The following is a 22657-nucleotide window of genomic DNA, read 5'->3' on the forward strand; positions in this document are numbered from 1 at the left end:
CAAAAACACTTGTCAATTCAAGAAGACAAACAAGTCTGAACTAATTTCTACTTGAAAGTTTCTGAGAGATTCATTTATTGTCAATTAGGAACAAAACGCAACAAAACACTTGTCTATTCAAGAAGACAAACTAGACTGAACTAATTTCTACTCGAAAGTTTCTGAGATATTCATTTATTGTCAATTAGGAAGAATAAGGTACTGCGCATGATCCTGTTGATTCAATTGAATGAAAGAATTCCATTGTACTGTTAACGATATTCAAATTCAGAAATATTTAGAGGATATCAGTTCCAAAATATTGAATCAATACTCTCATAGATCAATTTCTTGAAACATATTCATTTAACATCGCACACTGGTTATAATGTATTATAGCGATGTAATCAGTTTATCAGAAAAATAAAAATTCTTCTTCTTCTCAATACTTTGTATGTGTGAGTATCGACATAATATTTTCGGAAATAAGACAAATTAGGGTGCACAGGATGCAGAGTACAAATACATTACTCGAAAATCTTTTAAATAATCCTCTTCCTTTCGAAATTTGATGCAAAATTGGTATATTTTAATTACATTTCATTAACGAAATGATTATTTTCTTTGAGATTTGCCAACATTCTTGTCATAATTATAGATTAATGTTTGAAATTTTCATACAGCAATTTCACCCGAAAAATTGGTTCAAAATTCAAAAAGAGAAAGTTAAAAATTACCTCAATTAGTATCTCTCATCAAGGAGAATACTCTACCATCGAATTTCTCTAATCACATCGTATTATATTTTATGTAAAACACAATGAACTTTCCTTAACGGAGATGGTATTATGTATTTTTAATTGCCAGCTAGTCTCTTTTATAATATACATAGATTATATGAATTTTATATATTTTAATGGTGCAAATCACATGTTTTCGACATTTATCCCCATTGATAAGCCACTGAAATTAGCCGAAATATGTTGTCATAGTGATGAATACCTATGATATGATTCATCGAAGAGTACTTGTCGGAGTTAGTATATTTTAGTGGCCTTTGAAATATTTTTCATATATTTTCAGGAGATAATTGAAGAGAGAAGTTATAAAGTCAAAAAAATAATTTCATATTGGGAATAGGATAAGGTCACAAAAAATTCGATTATTTAAATACATTTATTTAAATCTAAATCTTTATACAATATATACATATATTCACATCAATCAACAAAATGATTGAAATCAAAATTAGTTAGTTTTTTCAAGGAATTTCATTTGTTGTAACAAAAAATCAAAAAAAAACTCACAAATGAGAAATCAAAGTAAAAATTTTCGGAGTGCCTCCTGATATTGTTTTTTTAGTCTTTTCATATATTAGGAATCTTCAGTGAATCAGGCTTCTGTTGGTATAATGAGAGTAAATTCCAGATGTTTCAATGTCATTCATTGATTCCTTCTAAAAGTAGAGGTACTCGATTTGAAGAATTGAAATTTTTTTATTTTCATAATAGATTGTAATTTTTTTAAGTAGAAGTAATTTTATTTTCATATGTTCATATCTGAACCACTTTCAGTGTCTATTGCTCTCTTTGGTACAGTAGGAATGAATTTCAGGTGCCTATATTTTATTATCGGTTTATTCCGGAGAGAAAGCTTCTTTATTTCTCGATTAGCATATTCTTTATTCAGATCTCCACTAACTATTTTATTCAGAAGTAGCTTATATAACTTCGCTTTGACCAAAGCACTAGAGACTGCAATTTTTTCAGTGAGTTTCCTTTCTTTGATTTTGTTTTCTTCTTTTTCTTTCTTCTCTTTATCATCCAACTCTTTATTTTTCCTCTCAACTATTTCCTTGCCATATAATTGCTCCAGAGCTTCTTTGTATAATGCGAAATGGATATTTTGGCGCATTTTGGTGCTCGCCAACATTTCTTTGCTATTCTTCATTTTTGATGCAGCCAGATATAATATTTTCTTTTTATAGCGTCTCCTCTTCTCAATTTCTACACCTGAAAAAAATATTCGTTCATCTTTTAATCATTTAGCCTTTAATGTGAAGAATTCAAAAATATCAATTGGGTATATTGACTAATAAAATTGAGCCAAACGAAATTTGATATTAAATACAAATTATTCGAAGAGAAATACTTATATTTAAAAAATAATTTCAATTAGACGTTATGAAAACATAGGCATGGGTTCTCACTTGATTGGTTTTTCTGCATATCAGATTTATTATTAATCGGCGACATTGGTCGCAACAAAACAAGAACAAACAAATATACAAAAACACTTGTCAATTCAAGAAGACAAACAAGACTGAACTAATTTCTACTTGAAAGTTCCTGAGAGATTCATTTATTGTCAATTAGGAACAAAACGCAACAAAACACTTGTCTATTCAAGAAGACAAACTAGACTGAACTAATTTCTACTCGAAAGTTTCTGAGATATTCATTTATTGTCAATTAGGAAGAATAAGGTACTGCGCATGAACCGGTTGATTCAATTGAATGAAAGAATTCCATTGTACTGTAAACGATATTCAAATTCAGAAATATTTAGAGGATATCAGTTCCAAAATATTGAATCAATACTCTTATAGATCAATTTCTTGAAACATATTCATTTAACATCGCACACTGGTTATAATGTATTATAGCGATGTAATCAGTTTATCAGAAAAATAAAAATTCTTCTTCTTCTCAATACTTTGTATGTTTGAGTATCGAAATAATATTTTCGGAAATAAGACAAATTAGGGTGCACAGGATGCAAAGTACAAATACATAACTCGAAAATCTTTTAAATAATCCTCTTCCTTTCGAAATTTGATGCAAAATTCGTATATTTTAATTACATTTCATTAAGGAAATGATTATTTTCTTTGAGATTTGCCAACATTCTTGTCATAATTATAGATTAATGTTTGAAATTTTCATACAGCAATTTCACCCGAAAAATTGGTTCAAAATTCAAAAAGAGAAAGTTAAAAATTACCTCAATTAGCATCTCTCAAGGAGAATACTCTACCATCGAATTTCTCTAATCACATCGTATTATATTTTATGTAAAACACAATGAACTTTCCTTAACGGAGATGGTATTATGTATTTTTAATTGCCAGCTAGTCTCTTTTATAATATACATAGATTATATGAATTTTATATATTTTAATGGTGCAAATCACATGTTTTCGACATTTATCCCCATTGATAAGCCACTGAAATTAGCCGAAATATGTTGTCATAGTGCTGAATACCTATGATATGATTCATCGAAGAGTACTTGTCGGAGTTAGTATATTTTAGTGGCCTTTGAAATATTTTTCATATATTTTCAGGAGATAATTGAAGAGAGAAGTTATGAAGTCAAAAAAATAATTTCATATTGGGAATAGGATAAGGTCACAAAAAATTCGATTATTTAAATCTAAATCTTTATACAATATATACATATATTCACATCAATCAACAAAATGATTGAAATCAAAGTTAGTTAGTTTTTTCAAGGAATTTCATTTGTTGTAACAAAAAATCAAAAAAAAACTCACAAATGAGAAATCAAAGTAAAAATTTTCGGAGTGCCTCCTGATATTGTTTTTTTAGTCTTTTCATATATTAGGAATCTTCAGTGAATCAGGCTTCTGTTGGTATAATGAGAGTAAATTCCAGATGTTTTAATGTCATTCATTGATTCCTTCTAAAAGTAGAGGTACTCGATTTGAAAAATTGAAATTTTTTTATTTTCATACTAGATTGTAATTTTTTCAAGTAGAAGTAATTTTATTTTCATATGTTCATATCTGAACCACTTTCAATGTCTATTGCTCTCTTTGGTACAGTAGGAATGAATTTCAGGTGCCTATATTTTATTATCGGTTTATTCCGGAGAGAAAGCTTCTTTATTTCTCGATTAGCATATTCTTTATTCAGATCTCCACTAACTATTTCATTCAGAAGTAGCTTATATAACTTCGCTTTGACCAAAGCACTAGAGACTGCAATTTTTTCAGTGAGTTTCCTTTCTTTGATTTTGTTTTCTTTTTTTTTCTTTCTTCTCTTTATCATCCAACTCTTTATTTTTCCTCTCAACTATTTCCTTGCCATATAATTGCTCCAGAGCTTCTTTGTATAATGCGAAATGGATATTTTGGCGCATTTTGGTGCTCGCCAACATTTCTTTGCTATTCTTCATTTTTGATGCAGCCAGATTTAATATTTTCTTTTTATAGCGTCTCCTCTTCTCAATTTCTAAACCTGAAAAAAATATTCGTTCATCTTTTAATCATTTAGCCTTTAATGTGAAGAATTCAAAAATATCAATTGGGTATATTGACTAATAAAATTGAGCCAAACGAAATTTGATATTAAATACAAATTATTCGAAGAGAAATACTTATATTTAAAAAATAATTTCAATTAGACGTTATGAAAACATAGGGTTGGGTACTCACTTGATTGGTTTTTCTGCATATCAAATTTATTATTAATCGGCGACATTGTTCGCAACATAACAAGAACAAACAAATATACAAAAACACTTGTCAATTCAAGAAGACAAACAAGACTGAACTAATTTCTACTTGAAAGTTTCTGAGAGATTCATTTATTGTCAATTAGGAACAAAACGCAACAAAACACTTGTCAATTCAAGAAGACAAACTAGACTGAACTAATTTCTACTCGAAAGTTTCTGAGATATTCATTTATTTTCAATTAGGAAGAATATGGTACTGCGCATGAACCGGTTGATTCAATTGAATGGAAGAATTCCATTGTACTGTGAACGATATTCAAATTCAGAAATATTTAGAGGATATTAGTTCCAAAATATTGAATCAATACTCTCATAGATCAATTTCTTGAAACATATTCATTTAACATCGCACACTGGTTATAATGTATTATAGCGATGTAATCAGTTCATCAGAAAAATAAAAATTTTTCTTCTTCTCAATACTTTGTATGTTTGAGTATCGACATAATATTTTCGGAAATAAGACAAATTAGGGTGCACAGGATGCAAAGTACAAATACATAACTCGAAAATCTTTTAAATAATCCTCTTCCTTTCGAAATTTGATGCAAAATTTGTATATTTTAATTACATTTCATTAAGGAAATGATTATTTTCATTGAGGTTTGCCAACATTCTTGTCATAATTATAGATTAATGTTTGAAATTTTCATACAGCAATTTCACCCGAAAAATTGGTTCAAAATTTAAAAAGAGAAAGTTAAAAATTACCTCAATTAGCATCTTTCATCAAGGGGAATACTCTACCATCGAATTTCTCTAATCACATCGTATTATATTTTATGTAAAACACAATGAACTTTCCTTAACGGAGATGGTATTATGTATTTTTAATTGCCAGCTAGTCTCTTTCAAAATATACATAGATTATATGAATTTTATATATTTTAATGGTGCAAATCACATATTTTCGACATTTATCCCCATTGATAAGCCACTGAAATTAGCCGAAATATGTTGTCATAGTTCTGAATACCTATGATATGATTCATCGAAGAGGACTTGTCGGAGTTAGTATATTTTAGTGGCCTTTGAAATATTTTTCATATATTTTCAGGAGATAATTGAAGAGAGAAGTTATAAAGTCAAAAAAATAATTTCATATTGGGAATAGGATAAGGTCACAAAAAATTCGATTATTTGAATACATTTATATAAATCTAAATCTTTATACAATATATACCTATATTCACATCAATCAACAAAATGATTGAAATCAAAATTAGTTAGTTTTTTCAAGGAATTTCATTTGTTGTAACAAAAAATCAAAAAAAAACTCACAAATGAAAAATCAAAGTGAAAATTTTTGGAGTGCCTCCTGATATTGCTTTTTTGGTCTTTTCATATATTAGGAATCTTCAGTGAATCAGGCTTCTGTTGGTATAATGAGAGTAAATTCCAGATGTTTCAATGTCATTCATTGATTCCTTCTAAAAGTAGAGGTACTCGATTTGAAAAATTGAAATTTTTTTATTTTCATAATAGATTAAAATTTTTTTCAGTAGAAGTAATTTTATTTTCATATGTTCATATCTGAACCACTTTCAGTGTCTATTGCTCTCTTTGGTACAGTAGGAATGAATTTCAGGTGCCTATATTTTATTATCGGTTTATTCCGGAGAGAAAGCTTCTTTATTTCTCGATTAGCATATTCTTTATTCAGATCTTCACTAACTATTTTATTCAGAAGTAGCTTATATAACTTCGCTTTGACCAAAGCACTAGATACTGCAATTTTTTCAGTGGATTTCCTTTCTTTGACTTTGTTTTCTTCTTTTTCTTTCTTCTCTTTATCATCCAACTCTTTATTTTTCCTCTCAACTATTTCCTTGCCATATAATTGCTCCAGAGCTTCTTTGTATAATGCGAAATGGATATTTTGGCGCATTTTGGTGCTCGCCAACATTTCTTTGCTATTCTTCATTTTTGATGCAGCCAGATTTAATATTTTCTTTTTATAGCGTCTCCTCTTCTCAATTTCTAAACCTGAAAAAAATATTCGTTCATCTTTTAATCATTTAGCCTTTAATGTGAAGAATTCAAAAATATCAATTGGGTATATTGACTAATAAAATTGAGCCAAACGAAATTTGATATTAAATACAAATTATTCGAAGAGAAATACTTATATTTAAAAAATAATTTCAATTAGACGTTATGAAAACATAGGGTTGGGTACTCACTTGATTGGTTTTTCTGCATATCAAATTTATTATTAATCGGCGACATTGTTCGCAACATAACAAGAACAAACAAATATACAAAAACACTTGTCAATTCAAGAAGACAAACAAGACTGAACTAATTTCTACTTGAAAGTTTCTGAGAGATTCATTTATTGTCAATTAGGAACAAAACGCAACAAAACACTTGTCAATTCAAGAAGACAAACTAGACTGAACTAATTTCTACTCGAAAGTTTCTGAGATATTCATTTATTTTCAATTAGGAAGAATATGGTACTGCGCATGAACCGGTTGATTCAATTGAATGGAAGAATTCCATTGTACTGTGAACGATATTCAAATTCAGAAATATTTAGAGGATATTAGTTCCAAAATATTGAATCAATACTCTCATAGATCAATTTCTTGAAACATATTCATTTAACATCGCACACTGGTTATAATGTATTATAGCGATGTAATCAGTTCATCAGAAAAATAAAAATTTTTCTTCTTCTCAATACTTTGTATGTTTGAGTATCGACATAATATTTTCGGAAATAAGACAAATTAGGGTGCACAGGATGCAAAGTACAAATACATAACTCGAAAATCTTTTAAATAATCCTCTTCCTTTCGAAATTTGATGCAAAATTTGTATATTTTAATTACATTTCATTAAGGAAATGATTATTTTCATTGAGGTTTGCCAACATTCTTGTCATAATTATAGATTAATGTTTGAAATTTTCATACAGCAATTTCACCCGAAAAATTGGTTCAAAATTTAAAAAGAGAAAGTTAAAAATTACCTCAATTAGCATCTTTCATCAAGGGGAATACTCTACCATCGAATTTCTCTAATCACATCGTATTATATTTTATGTAAAACACAATGAACTTTCCTTAACGGAGATGGTATTATGTATTTTTAATTGCCAGCTAGTCTCTTTCAAAATATACATAGATTATATGAATTTTATATATTTTAATGGTGCAAATCACATATTTTCGACATTTATCCCCATTGATAAGCCACTGAAATTAGCCGAAATATGTTGTCATAGTTCTGAATACCTATGATATGATTCATCGAAGAGGACTTGTCGGAGTTAGTATATTTTAGTGGCCTTTGAAATATTTTTCATATATTTTCAGGAGATAATTGAAGAGAGAAGTTATAAAGTCAAAAAAATAATTTCATATTGGGAATAGGATAAGGTCACAAAAAATTCGATTATTTGAATACATTTATATAAATCTAAATCTTTATACAATATATACCTATATTCACATCAATCAACAAAATGATTGAAATCAAAATTAGTTAGTTTTTTCAAGGAATTTCATTTGTTGTAACAAAAAATCAAAAAAAAACTCACAAATGAAAAATCAAAGTGAAAATTTTTGGAGTGCCTCCTGATATTGCTTTTTTGGTCTTTTCATATATTAGGAATCTTCAGTGAATCAGGCTTCTGTTGGTATAATGAGAGTAAATTCCAGATGTTTCAATGTCATTCATTGATTCCTTCTAAAAGTAGAGGTACTCGATTTGAAAAATTGAAATTTTTTTATTTTCATAATAGATTAAAATTTTTTTCAGTAGAAGTAATTTTATTTTCATATGTTCATATCTGAACCACTTTCAGTGTCTATTGCTCTCTTTGGTACAGTAGGAATGAATTTCAGGTGCTTATATTTTATTATCGGTTTCTTCCGGAGAGAAAGTTTCTTTTCTTCTCGATTAGCATATTCTTTATTCAGATCTTCACTAAATATTTTATTCAGAAGTAGCTTATATAACTTCGCTTTGACCAAAGCACTAGAGACTGCAATTTTTTCAGTGAGTTTCCTTTCTTTGATTTTGTTTTCTTCTTTTTCTTTCTTCTCTTTTTCATCCAACTCTTTATTTTTCCTCTCAACTATTCCCTTGCCCTATAATTGCTCCAGAGCTTCTTTGTATAATGTGAAATGGATATTTTGGCGCATTTTGGTGCTCGCCAACATTTCTTTGCTATTCTTCATTTTTGATGCATCCAGATTTAATATTTTCTTTTTATAGCGTCTCCCCTTCTCAATTTCTACACCTGAAAAAAAATATTCGTAAAGTGAAGTAAAATTTTTGGATCACCACTTCAGATCTTGTGAAATAGTTTATGGTTATTTTTTGACAACATCATCTCTAATATGGGTTTTATGGAGGACATCAAGCACCGTTATGAGCCCTGAGGATGGAAATAAATTTTTCCGAAACGTCAGCGAACTAACAGAGTAGGTATCATTTTCCTGTTTCTCTGATCCTACACCACCAATCTATAGTGAAACTTCACCATCTCTACTAATGCAGTCTTTGTAGATTTACCTCTTCTGAAGCCGTGTTGGCCTTCACTCAGAAGGTTGTTGGTTTCTATGTAATTTACCAGTCTGGACTTTATTGTAGCTTCGAAGACCTTCGATATGGCCGGCAGTATTGAAATTGGCCGGAAGTTGTTGCATGTATTTATATCCCCCTTCTTATGAATGGGTATTGTTTTGGCAACCTTAAGTTCTTCGGGGAAATATCCTTGCTCAAAACATTGGTTTATTATAAATGCGAGTGGTTCAGCCAATATTCCAATTACCGTCTTCAAAACATTTACTGTTAGGCCATATATGTCTTTTGATGTTTTATTCTTCATGTCTGAAACTAATTTGATTATCTCTTCGGGTGTGGTTGGAGCAAGGAACATGGGTTTTGCTGGTGGTAACCGTTTATTTACTTCAGCTACTTCATCTTCATTTGATCTAAAGTTTCTTGTCAGCCTTTCGGCAACTGTGGTGAAGAAAATATTGAGCTCCTCTGGGGATAAAACGCTCTCTTCCCCTTTTTTACCGTTGCTCTTTATTTTCGAGTTGATCACTGACCAGATCGCTCGGGATTTATTTCCGCTTTTATCTATATATGCTGTGTCTTCTTCCTTGATTAATTTGTTTATTGTGGCATTAAGATCCTTTTTCATTTTTTTGTATAGCTTGAATGTTGATTCGTCCTTAGTAGTTTTCGCGATAGTAAAAAGTGCATCTATTTCATTTATCCTTTTTTTAATATAAGGATCCTGAAGTTTTCTTTTCGATTCAGACGATCGCCCATTTTCCATATTTGTTTCAGGAAAACATTCATGAAAGGCACCAAGAAAATTTTTATGGAATAATTCATATGATTCTCGTGCCGTGGTGGAATATACTGAACCCCAGTTAAAACTGCTTAGTCTTTGGTGGAATAGACGAGTTCTGGATTCATTAATTATGCGAACCTTACGGTATGTTTTTTTTTCAGGAGTTTTCTTAATTTTTAGTTCCATTCTCTGGGCCAGATGATCAGACATATGGAGATTAACGGTGAGTTTATTATATAGGCAGGGATCCAAATTCGTGAAGAAATTATCAATGCATGTTGCAGATGTTTGGGTTATCCGCGATGGTTCATCGAACACCACATGCAGGCCATGGGATTCCACGAGTTCGACTAATTTTTGTTTCTCATTACTTTCTGTAATAAAATTAATATTGAAATCTCCTGTGACCATTATATTCTTTTGCTCAGCGGACTCTAGTGATCCCAATGCCAAGTTCAATTGTTTGCAAAACAGGCCAAAATCACAGGTTGGCGACTTGTAAACGCATAAGAACACAGTATCAGTTTCAGCCTCGTGAATAGCAGATATTTCGATGTGCCTCTCGATCGAAAGTTCTGTAACTTTTGTTACTTCTTTGTATATGACATCATTTCTGGTCAAAATCATAGATCCACCGTGCTTGGAGTATTCTCTAGTGAAAGCACTGGCAACTTGGAAATTCGTTACTGCGATATTTTTTATTTGATCTTTACGCATCCAATGCTCGGTCAAGCATACTATTTTATATTTATCCCTATTGAGATTGAAACTCAGAGAATCGAGTTTATTTGTAAGACTCTGAATGTTCTGGTTCAATACTTGCTCGGTGGTCGGTGGTTTATTTCCAATTTTCTTCGTTACAAGTCTGCCTAGCCCTAATGGGTTTTCGAAAAAATCGAAACTTTTTCACTATGATACCATGTGGCCAGATGTCTGGTTCATATAATTTTTCAAGGAGTTCTATGTTTGCTCCTACTTTAAAGGATTTTCCGGTTGAGTGTTCATTGCTCACTAGACCTACTACTTGGAATTGTCCTTCGGGGAATTTCATTTTTAGGTGCCTCTCAATATGAGTGGAGTCGACACCTTCTTCGACACGTCCGACATACAACCATGCACGCTTAGGGGCACTACCAAACGAAGTCTGAGATCGGTCACTACCTCGTATTTCTTTTATTTCTGATTTTCGGTTTGAATTTTTTACTTTGTGTTTGATGACCTTCTGTGGTCTGACTGTAGAATCATCGCTTTTTTGGACGTTCTGTTCGGGTGCATAAATCTCTGATAATGTCGTCTTACCGGCAACGTCGCACTCCACAGATGACACCGATTGTTTACTCTGTTTTTGTTGCTTTGGTTTCAGTAAGTTTATTATTTGATCCTTATCACTTACTGTTTTCTCTAGGTTCCTGGTGAGCTTTTGCAAATACACAATTTCCTGTCTTGCAAGTTTCAGTTCGCTTTCTAGCGTAAGTTTTTCCAAAACATTCTCTTGGTTATGTTTCGATGTTATGGAAATTTCACTTGTAGATCCACAAGCACTGTCTTCTATGAATTCTTGCAATTCAGGAGAGGTTACAGCACCACTGGGGAGTTTTTTATTTAATATTATTTCGATTAAATACTCTTTTTTAAGCTTCAATAACTCAACTTGGAATTCACTGTTACGCGCCATGTTGCCAACCTTCGTCATAAATATTTCTGTTGAGCGTCGGCATGTTCAAAGGTGCCGCGTTCAGATCATAAATATTATGGTCGAGCGTCGACATGTGTTATTACCCCTATTTTCACGAGTTTTTTGCGCTTCATCAAACTTGTCGGTATTTCTCCGACAAACGGTACCATCTATTTTTGAGTGCGGCTTCTTTTTCTTTGAAACAATTTTATAATGATAGGTTTTTTAGATCTTCAGAAGTTATCTCTTCATATTTACCTATATGAAACGTGTATTTCAATGGTTTCAATAAAAATAACAGAATGTAGAAGGTGTTTATGATTATTAGTTGCGAAAAAATTTGGGGCAGATTCTTTCTCAAATAATAGGGTGAGTCTTTCAAATTAACTTTTTTTTGAGCTCCCTTCCGCTTAGTTACGGCCCCTATAAATAGCGCCCGGAAAGAAGTTTTAATTTGTGAAAAGTTAATAATTGTTTTTATTTTTGTTACATTCATTCAATATTTGTACCAGTTTTCAATAGAAATATCGTTTTGACATAATTTTTTTTCTTGAAAAACAAAGAATTCACAAAAATGAAGTTGAGCTCACATTCCATGCGAGCTCGAGAACGTATTTGAAAAAATTGTTGGTGGTTTTTCTCTATGATTCCATGAGGTAGAAAAAGCCGCCCTCTTGTTCCGCAATAACTTTTTCTCTATTCTTATTTTACAATAAGTAAATTGATTTTGGATAGACTAATCCATTCTTAACAACTAAGGTCTCTTGTAATTTTTTGAGAAGTTTTTGAGAATACAAATATAAACAGATAATACGCCTGAGTTGTGGAGGTTGGAATTCTTTTCGACCTCAAATTTATCCAATAGGCGGATGTCAAAACGATATTTTTATTGAGAAATGGTACGAATATAAAATTGATGGAACAAAAAAAAATTTTAAACTTTTCACAAATTGAAAACTACTTTTCAGGAGCCATCTTTAGGGAGCTGTAACTAAGGAGAGGGAGGCGCAAAAAAAAGTTTATATGAAAGACCCACCCTATTTTTTGACAAGGAATTGCTCCCTGAATTTTTTTGCAACTATTCATATACACCCTGCATAATTTTATATTGTTTATTATTTTAAAACTTTATATGACTTAAATTAAGAATACAAAGAATACTATAGGAAAATACAATGGGTGAAAAAAAATCTTCGAAAATGGGGGGCGCTGTCTAATATATTACCACGGCTCTGGTAAATTTCAGGCGGAAAGTAACAAGTAAGTGCTTTTATAAGGAATGCTGTAGTTCATTTCCAACATAATTTATGAATACATTTTCTACTGAGATTTCCAAAATATAAGATTGCAGAAACGAAGAACGAAAATGTTTCCATAAATAAACCAATAATCATTTTATATTCCTTTGAAATCCACACGGCAGCGAAAAATCGGACTCTTTTACGGTTCATGAGTTTATTATTAAAGATAAGTACTTTCATTGCACTACGAGCACGTCTATGTACCAGGTTTATTATATTTCTTTATCTACCCGCTTTATAGGCCCCGCACGGGACACTCCTGTATCCCCTGCTCAACCCAAAAAGTAAATTTTCCTTGCCAAAAAAGCTGAAGATGATAAAAATAGTGCTAATACCATACCAAGCATTACGTATGCAGGAGTAACCTGGTATAATACGAAAGACAATAATAAAGATAAGTTGCAAAGTACACTAAGTACAGTAATCAGAACATCGGTTGGCAACCCATGTTATATAACCAACCAACAGATCATAGAAGAATAAAATATGAAACTATTGAGGAAATAGTTAGCAAACAAAGAAATAAGACAATAGAGATGCTTAACGAGCATGATAATAAGAAATTACGAAAGATACTACAAATCAAAATAAGAAAGACAGATAAAAGGAAATTCCTCTTTCAAAAAACCTAATAGAAGAAAAAAGTGACATGCAGAATGGAAAAAAGTCTCCCAATTAGACAACAGCAGGAAATCGGAGAAAAGTAGGGAATAAAATTCCAGTCCTTAAACTAAATGAAGACCTGAGAGAGTGGGAATAAAATCCACTATTTAAATCTCAATTGAAAGAAGAATGTATTTCGAAAATGGCGTTTTCCGCTTTCTTTCCCCCTTGCTCATCTCACCCCGCTTTTCACTTCCAGAATGGGCGATTATAATATTGTTCGCTCGTCTGTAACGAGTGAGGCAGATTTCACACCGAGTACGCCCGCTAATTACCAATTTAGAATATCGCAGGTGCATTGTGAAACGAAACTTGCACGCATTCATTACGGACTCGCTTTGTTGCATATTCAAATCGTAATCATTCAAGTTTGGCATTGTTGCGATTGTTGAGTTGACAAGGGGCGTAGATATTTTTTTTTTGTGGGGGGGGTAATCGAAAACAAATATTTGGACGACTACGTTTAATCAAATTTTTAATGTGAGAAAAAGAAGTTGGGTAACGGAGTTTGAACCAAATTACTCGAAATAATTTTTTTATTGCCGATTCGGTTAATCTTACCTTATACTGAGTGTTCCTAAATTGGAGTTAGAAAGAAAAATGAGAGATTTTTGGAGAATTTCAAGAATAAAAAGCTTTTATTTTCATGAGACAAGGTGTTTTTAGTAGTCGTAGTTTTTCATTGATTCTTATATGAATTTATCCAATCTTTATTAATCTTTGATACAGAGTGGGTCAATAAATACCACAATTTTTAATAAATTTATGCATCACAGCCTACTAGCTGGATCATCATACTAATTTGGATTTTCCTGAGGATTACTAGAGAGCTGTTTGAAATTTTTTTATCGAAATCGATAGCAGATACGACAAAACTATAACAAACCGCAAAGTGTAGTACTGGACCAGAGTTCCTTTTTTATATTTTCCTAAACCGCCAGTAGGTAATCAAAAAATAGTTCTGGAGAAAAGAAGCCAGGACTCTGCCTGAAAAAATATCACCCTGTAGATTTGCAAGGACAATTAGCACATGATGAAAACTTTAAATTGAAATATATATTCCAATTCAAGTTGAATATCTTGTGGAGGAAAGGTTCAAAGAGAAAAAAATTGAACTTTAACACTTGTATCCCAAAAACAAAGCGTTTGCGTACTCAGGTTATAGAACTAAATTCTTGAAATGATCCGAGAAATCTGTCATTTTCATTTGTAACCTTTCAATTTAGGAACGCCGAGTAGATAATAGTCAATTCAAATCTGATGTCTTCACAAATAAATTGAAATTTAAAAGAAACATCATAAATGCAAATACTAAAATCACAGATGGCAAATAAGGGGCGACACTGACAATGCGGATAGATAAAGGAAAATAATAAACCTAGAACATAGACGTACTCGTACAACTGATTATTGGTCTATTTTATGGAAAAATTTTTGGTACGTCATTGCGAGAATTATGAAATCTCCACCATTTTTACGCACGTGTCATTCAAGTTTGGCATTGTTGGGATTAATTCCAGTGGATTAGGAAGTCTAGGAAATTTATCGAAAAAATGACGTGCTATGAAATCAGTAGTTTTTGACCATTTGTTCGTTCATTCACCAATTGAATCTTTGGAGGCCACTCAACTGTGGCCCGTATTGCATGATCCACTGAAATAACTCATTGAGAAAAACCTGCACCAAAAATTTCTCCTTTCGTAATCAATATTCAATGTAACCTTGAAGTTTTGATTTCCAGGTCAAATAGATTCTAGAAGTAATTTTTTGTGAGAATTATTTTATCTCCTTCGTTTCCAACAGAATGTTTAGAATGTTTATGATGAAAATCTCCTACACATAAACCACTGAGTATATTTGAAGAAGTGAGCATTCATGGGGAAATAAATAACAGATCAATGTTTAGTGTTCACTCAAATGAATCAAACAAAAATTAATTTCATGGCACCTTTTTCACCTTATGTTGACCCAGGATTAGCAATCCAAAATTCCATCATATCGGGTGGTCCAACGAAAACTCAACACCTTGATTTTGCGACTTTAAAATGAAAATGTGGAAAATCGCTTCAATCCCTTCACTTCAACCCCCTAACTGAGGGAGCATAACTCCTTGATTTCGAATAGTGAAACCCTGAAATTTTGCTTGAAACTTTCCATCGATAATGACAAGTAGAATAGTGAAAAGACAATGTGGAAATTATTTCTAGGAAATTATTTGTATCCGACACATTTCAGAAGGTATTTAGTAGTATGTAGGTACTCTTTTACTAGTTTACCTGTAATTTCGTTATCGATAGAAATTTTGAAACAAAATTTCAGGATGAGATAGTACTCGATAAGATCATCAGAATGAAGTATCGAAACACCCATCACCCCTATTCTAAATCAAGGGGTAGCAGTTGTGCCTCCTCGTATCAGAAATTGACGGGTCCGAGCGATTCCCCACATTTTGATTTTTAAAACGAAAAATCGAGTTCTTGAATTTCTGAATGATTTCTATCGAATTGTGCATTTCATTTTTATAGATAGATAATATAATAGGCTTACTATAAAAACTAAGAAAAATTCTGGGAATTTTCATTCACAGTGTAGATTTATATTGAATACTTTTTACTCTCCAAGAAGAAATCGGAAAACCAACAAGAAAATAGGTTATTGAAAAATCACGATAGGGTTGGGACCGCATAAAAACATTACAAAACAGCGTTAGGGAAAAACACTGTATAATGTTTCAAACTATTCTAGCACAATTTCGATGCTCATTTCCTTCAAGAAGTGTAAGATATAATTCTAGAAATAATAAATGGAGTATATGCAGTTTTATTATTTTCAAAAATTTTGTCGAATAATGAACCCTTTGAGATTTATACAAATATTGATGACCGATCATTTACTACTACTACAAATAAATTTATTAATCTTATCATTATATAACAAAATATTAAACATTTAAAAATCAAAAATATAATTTTTATGTACAATTTTTACAAGATACATCAGATGAAAGTAATAAACTCACAAAAAAATAAGATATGATTTATGTACAATTTTTACATGGAAATAATCTCCTTCAGTCACTTCAAAATAAATCTTCAATCTCTTCATCTTCTTCCTGACAACCTTCGAATAAAGCTCTTCCAGGTATGGTGTGCATGAAACTGCGATGTCTTGGAGTAGATCGATTCACCTTATAATTACATAATTCTGCTACAATTAATTGCGTAGCTTTCAAGCCGGCATATCCTTTGATAAATTTTTCCAAAACATTCTTCACTATTATAGCACTTTCTAGTTTCTTTTGGATCATTTTTGTTTTCTTAGTTTCATCGCAGTTCTTCTTCAAATCGGATCTGCATATTTCGCCATTTTCCTCTCTTCTTTTCATTTCTTCAGAAATTTTTCTCTCCAATTCCGAAATTTGAAGTGATTTTCTTGTATCCTTCCGTAGTTTAGCTCGTTTTTGCTTAATTACAATTAACTGGTGTAATTTTTCAATATCCATATTCACAGACATTTTCTAATGTAGAAATTTTATTGTTTGCGAAACTTCCAGGAGCACAAAAACCGAAGTATCCTCTAGTCGATATCTAATTGCTAGTATCACCTTTCAATATTCTGATAAATAGAAAGTAGTGAATGCTGCATTTGAGATGCGCAGGTAGGGATGGTTTTATGGAATGCTATTCTTCTTCTTCTTATGACTAACAACTCTATACCTCATTTAACAAAATTTTCATCATGATAAATGATGAATAAACGAAATAATTGTTCTAATTGATTTATAATTGAAAGAATATGAATTTCTGAATGATTTGTATCGAATGGATCATTCTGGGACGGGTATATCATATATTGGGACAAATAAATAATATTCATTCAATGGCTGTCTGAATTTGATTTCTCGAGTATGCATTAAGAAAAAGCTGTTTCATGTCGAAGCATTGGATTTCTCCATATGATGTATGATATACTCGATGAAATATGTAGTACGTTCAATTGCGCATTTCATTATTATGAATAGATAATATAATATGCTTTCTATAAGAAATGAGAAAAATTAGGCAAATTTCCATTTACAGTGTAGATTTATATTGAATACCATATATTCGTCAAGGAAAAATCGGAAAACCAATAAGGAAACAGGTAATTGAAAAATAACGATAGGATTGGGACCGCACAAAAACCGCTAACTGCAGCGTTTAGAAAAAATTATTGTTATTAAGTAGCGCTGGAATTTTGAGAAAATCCCACAAGGAATTTAGAATTCCTATCCCATTTTTGACTAGAGATTTGCAAGACACTGTATATTGGTTCAAATTATTCGAGCACAATTTCGATGCTTATTTCCTTCAAGGAGTGTCAGATATAGTTCTAGTAATAATGAACGGAGTTAATGCAGTTTTTATAGTTTTATTATTATTAAGATTTTTGTGAAATAATGAGTCCTTTGAGATCTGTACAAATATTGATGACCACTCATTATCTACTACTACAAATAAATTTATTAATCCTTTCATTATATAACAAAATATTAAACATTCAAGAATCTAAAATATAATTTTTATGAACAATTTTTACATGATACATTAGATGAAAGTAAAAAACTCACAAGAATATAAGATATGATTATGTACAATTTTTACATGGAAATAATCTCCTTCAGTCACTTCGAAATAAATCTTCAATCTCTTCATCTTCTTCCTGACAACCTTCGAATAAAGCTCTTCCAGGTATGGTGTGCATAAAACTGCGATGTCTTGGAGTAGATCGATTCACCTTATAATTACATAATTCAGCTACAATTAATTGCGTAGCTCTCAAGCCGGCATATCCTTTAATAAATTTTTCCAAAACATTCTTCACTATTATGGCACTTTCTAGTTTCTTTTGGAGCATTTTTGTACTCTTATTTTCATCGCAGTTCCTCTTCTTCAATACGGATCTACATATTTCGCCATTTTCCTCTCTTCTTTTCATTTCTTCAGAAATTTTTCTCTCCAATTCCAGAATTTGAAGTGATTTTCTTGTATCCTTCCGTAGTTTAGCTCGTTTTTGCTTAATTACAATTAACTGGTGTAATTTTTCAATATCCATATTCACAGACATTTTCTAATGTAGAAATTTTATTGTTTGCGAAACTTCTAGGAGCTCAATAACCGAAGTATCCTCTCTTCGATATCTAATTGCTAGTATCACCTTTTAATATTCTGATGAATAGAAAGAAGTGAATGCGCCATTTGGGATGCGCAGGTAGGGATGGTTTTATGGAATGCTATTCTTCTTCTTCTTATGACTAACTACTATATACCTCATTTAACAAAATTTTCATCATGATAAATGATGAATGAACGAAATAATTGTTCTTATTGATTTATAATTGAAAGAATATGAATTTCTGAATGATTTCTATCGAATGGATCTTTCTGGGACGGGTATATCATATATTGGGACAAATAAATAATATTCATTCAATGGCTGTCTGAATTTGATTTCTCGAGTATGCATTAAGAAAAAGCTGTTTCATGTCGAAGCATATGATTTCTCCACATGATGTATGATATACTCGATGAAATATGTAGTACGTTCAATTGTGCATTTCATTATTATGAATAGATAATATTATAGACTTTCTATAAGAAATGAGAAAAATTAGGCAAATATCCATTTACAGTATAGATTTATATTAAATACCATTTATTCGTCAAGGAAAAATCGGAAAACCAATAAGGAAACAGGTAATTGAAAAATCACGATAGGATTGGGACCGCACAAAAACATCTAAATGCAGCATTTAGAAAAAATTATTGTTATTAAGTAGCGCTGGAATTTTGAGAAAATCCCACAAGGAATTTAGAATTCCTATCCCATTTTTGACTAGAGATTTGCAAGACACTGTATATTGGTTCAAACTATTCGAGCACAATTTTGATGCTTATTTCCTTTAAGGAGTGTAAGATATAATTCTAGTAATAATGAACGGAGTTAATGCAGATTTTATAGTTTTACTATTATTAAGATTTTTGTGAAATAATGAACCCTTTTGAGATCTGTACAAATATTGATGACCACTCATTTACTACTACTACAAATAAATTTATTAATCCTATCATAATATAACAAAATATTAAACATTCAAAAATCAAAAATATAATTTTTATTTACAATTTTTACAAGATACATTAGATGAAAGTAATAAACTCACAAGAAAATTAGATATGATTCATGTACAATTTTTACATGGAAATAATCTCCTTCAGTCACTTTAAAATAAATCTTCAATCTCTTCATCTTCTTCCTGACAAACTTCGAATAAAGCTCTTCCAGGTATGGTGTGCATAAAACTGCGATGTCTTGGAGTAGATCGATTCACCTTATAATTACATAATTCAGCTACAATTAATTGCGTAGCTCTCAAGCCGGCATATCCTTTAATAAATTTTTCCAAAACATTCTTCACTATTATGGCACTTTCAAGTTTCTTTTGGAGAATTTTTATACTGTTATTTTCATCGCAGTTCCTCTTCTTCAAATCGGATCTACATATTTCGCCATTTTCCTCTCTTCTTTTCATTTCTTCAGAAATTTTTCTCTCCAATTCCGAAATTTGAAGTGATTTTCTTGTATCTTTCCGTAGTTTAGCTCGTTTTTGCTTAATCACAATTAACTGGTGTAATTTTTCAATATCCATATTCACAGACATTCTCTAATGTAGAAATTTTATTGTTTGCGAAACTTCCAGGAGCACAATAACCGAAGTATCCTCTCTTCGATATCTAATTGCTAGTATCACCTTTTAATATTCTGATAAATAGAAAGTAGTGAATGCGCCATTTGAGATGCGCAGGTAGGGATGGTTTTATCGAATGCTATTCTTCTTCTTCTTATGACTAACTACTCTATACCTCATTTAACAAAATTTATATCATGATAAATGATGAATAAACGAAATAATTGTTCTCATTGATTTATAATTGAAAGAATATGAATTTCTGAATGATTTCTATCGAATGGATCTTTCTGGGACGGGTATATCATATATTGGGACAAATAAATAATATTCATTCAATGGCTGTCTGAATTTGATTTCTCGAGTATGCATTAAGAAAAAGCTGTTTCATGTCGAAGCATTGGATTTCTGCACATGATGTATGATATACTCGATGAAATATGTAGTACGTTCAATTGTGCATTTCATTATTATGAATAGATAATATAATAGACTTTCTATAAGCAATGAGAAAAATTAGGCAAATTTCCATTTACAGTATAGATTTATATTAAATACCATTTATTCGTCAAGGAAAACTCGGAAAACCAATAAGGAAACAGGTAATTGAAAAATCACGATAGGATTGGGACCGCACAAAAACATCTAAATGCAGCGTTTAGAAAAAATTATTGTTATTAAGTAGCGCTGGAATTTTGAGAAAATCCCACAAGGAATTTAGAATTCCTATCCCATTTTTGACTAGAGATTTGCAAGACACTGTATATTGGTTCAAACTATTCGAGCACAATTTCGATGCTTATTTCCTTTAAGGAGTGTAAGATATAATTCTAGTAATAATGAACGGAATTAATGCAGATTTTATAGTTTTATTATTATTAAGATTTTTGTGGAATAATGAACCCTTTTGAGATCTGTACAAATATTGATGACCACTCATTTACTACTACTACAAATAAATTCATTAATCCTATCATTATATAACAAAATATTTAACATTCAAAAATCAAAAATATAATTTTTATGTACAATTTTTACAAGATACATTAGATGAAAGTAATAAACTCACAAGAAAATAAGATATGATTTATGTACAATTTCTACATGGAAATAATCTCCTTCAGTCACTTCAAAATAAATCTTCAATCTCTTCATCTTCTTCCTGACAACCTTCGAATAAAGCTCTTCCAGGTATGGTGTGCATGAAACTGCGATGGCTTGGAGTAGATCGATTCACCTTATAATTACATAATTCAGCTACAATTAATTGCGTAGCTCTCAAGCCGGCATATCCTTTGATAAATTTTTCCAGAACATTCTTCACTATTATGGCACTTTCTAGTTTCTTTTCGAGCATTTTTGTTTTCTTAGTTTCATCGCAGTTCTTCTTTTTCAAATCGGATCTACATATTTCGCCATTTTCCTCTCTTCTTTTCATTTCTTCAGAAATTTTTCTCTCCAATTCCGAAATTTGAAGTGATTTCCTTGTATCTTTCCGTAGTTTAGCTCGTTTTTGCTTAATTACAATTAACTGGTGTAATTTTTCAATATCCATATTCACAGACATTCTCTAATGTAGAAATTTTATTGTTTGCGAAACTTCCAGGAGCACAATAACCGAAGTATCCTCTCTTCGATATCTAATTGCTAGTATCACCTTTTAATATTCTGATAAATAGAAAGTAGTGAATGCGCCATTTGAGATGCGCAGGTAGTGATGGTTTTATCGAATGCTATTCTTCTTCTTCTTATGACTAACTACTCTATACCTCATTTAACAAAATTTATATCATGATAAATGATGAATAAACGAAATAATTGTTCTCATTGATTTATAATTGAAAGAATATGAATTTCTGAATGATTTCTATCGAATGGATCTTTCTGGGACGGGTATATCATATATTGGGACAAATAAATAATATTCATTCAATGGCTGTCTGAATTTGATTTCTCGAGTATGCATTAAGAAAAAGCTGTTTCATGTCGAAGCATTGGATTTCTCCACATGATGTATGATATACTCGATGAAATATGTAGTACGTTCAATTGTGCATTTCATTATTATGAATAGATAATATAATAGACTTTCTATAAGAAATGAGAAAAATTAGGCAAATTTCCATTTACAGTATAGATTTATATTAAATACCATTCATTCGTCAAGGAAAAATCGGAAAACCAATAAGGAAACAGGTAATTGAAAAATCACGATAGGATTGGGACCGCACAAAAACATCTAAATGCAGCGTTTAGAAAAAATTATTGTTATTAAGTAGCGCTGGAATTTTGAGAAAATCCCACAAGGAATTTAGAATTCCTATCCCATTTTTGACTAGAGATTTGCAAGACACTGTATATTGGTTCAAACTATTCGAGCACAATTTCGATGCTTATTTCCTTTAAGGAGTGTAAGATATAATTCTAGTAATAATGAACGGAATTAATGC

This window comes from Harmonia axyridis, chromosome 4 (genome assembly GCF_914767665.1).
Source record: "Harmonia axyridis chromosome 4, icHarAxyr1.1, whole genome shotgun sequence".
In the NCBI taxonomy this organism is placed as follows: domain Eukaryota; kingdom Metazoa; phylum Arthropoda; class Insecta; order Coleoptera; family Coccinellidae; genus Harmonia; species Harmonia axyridis.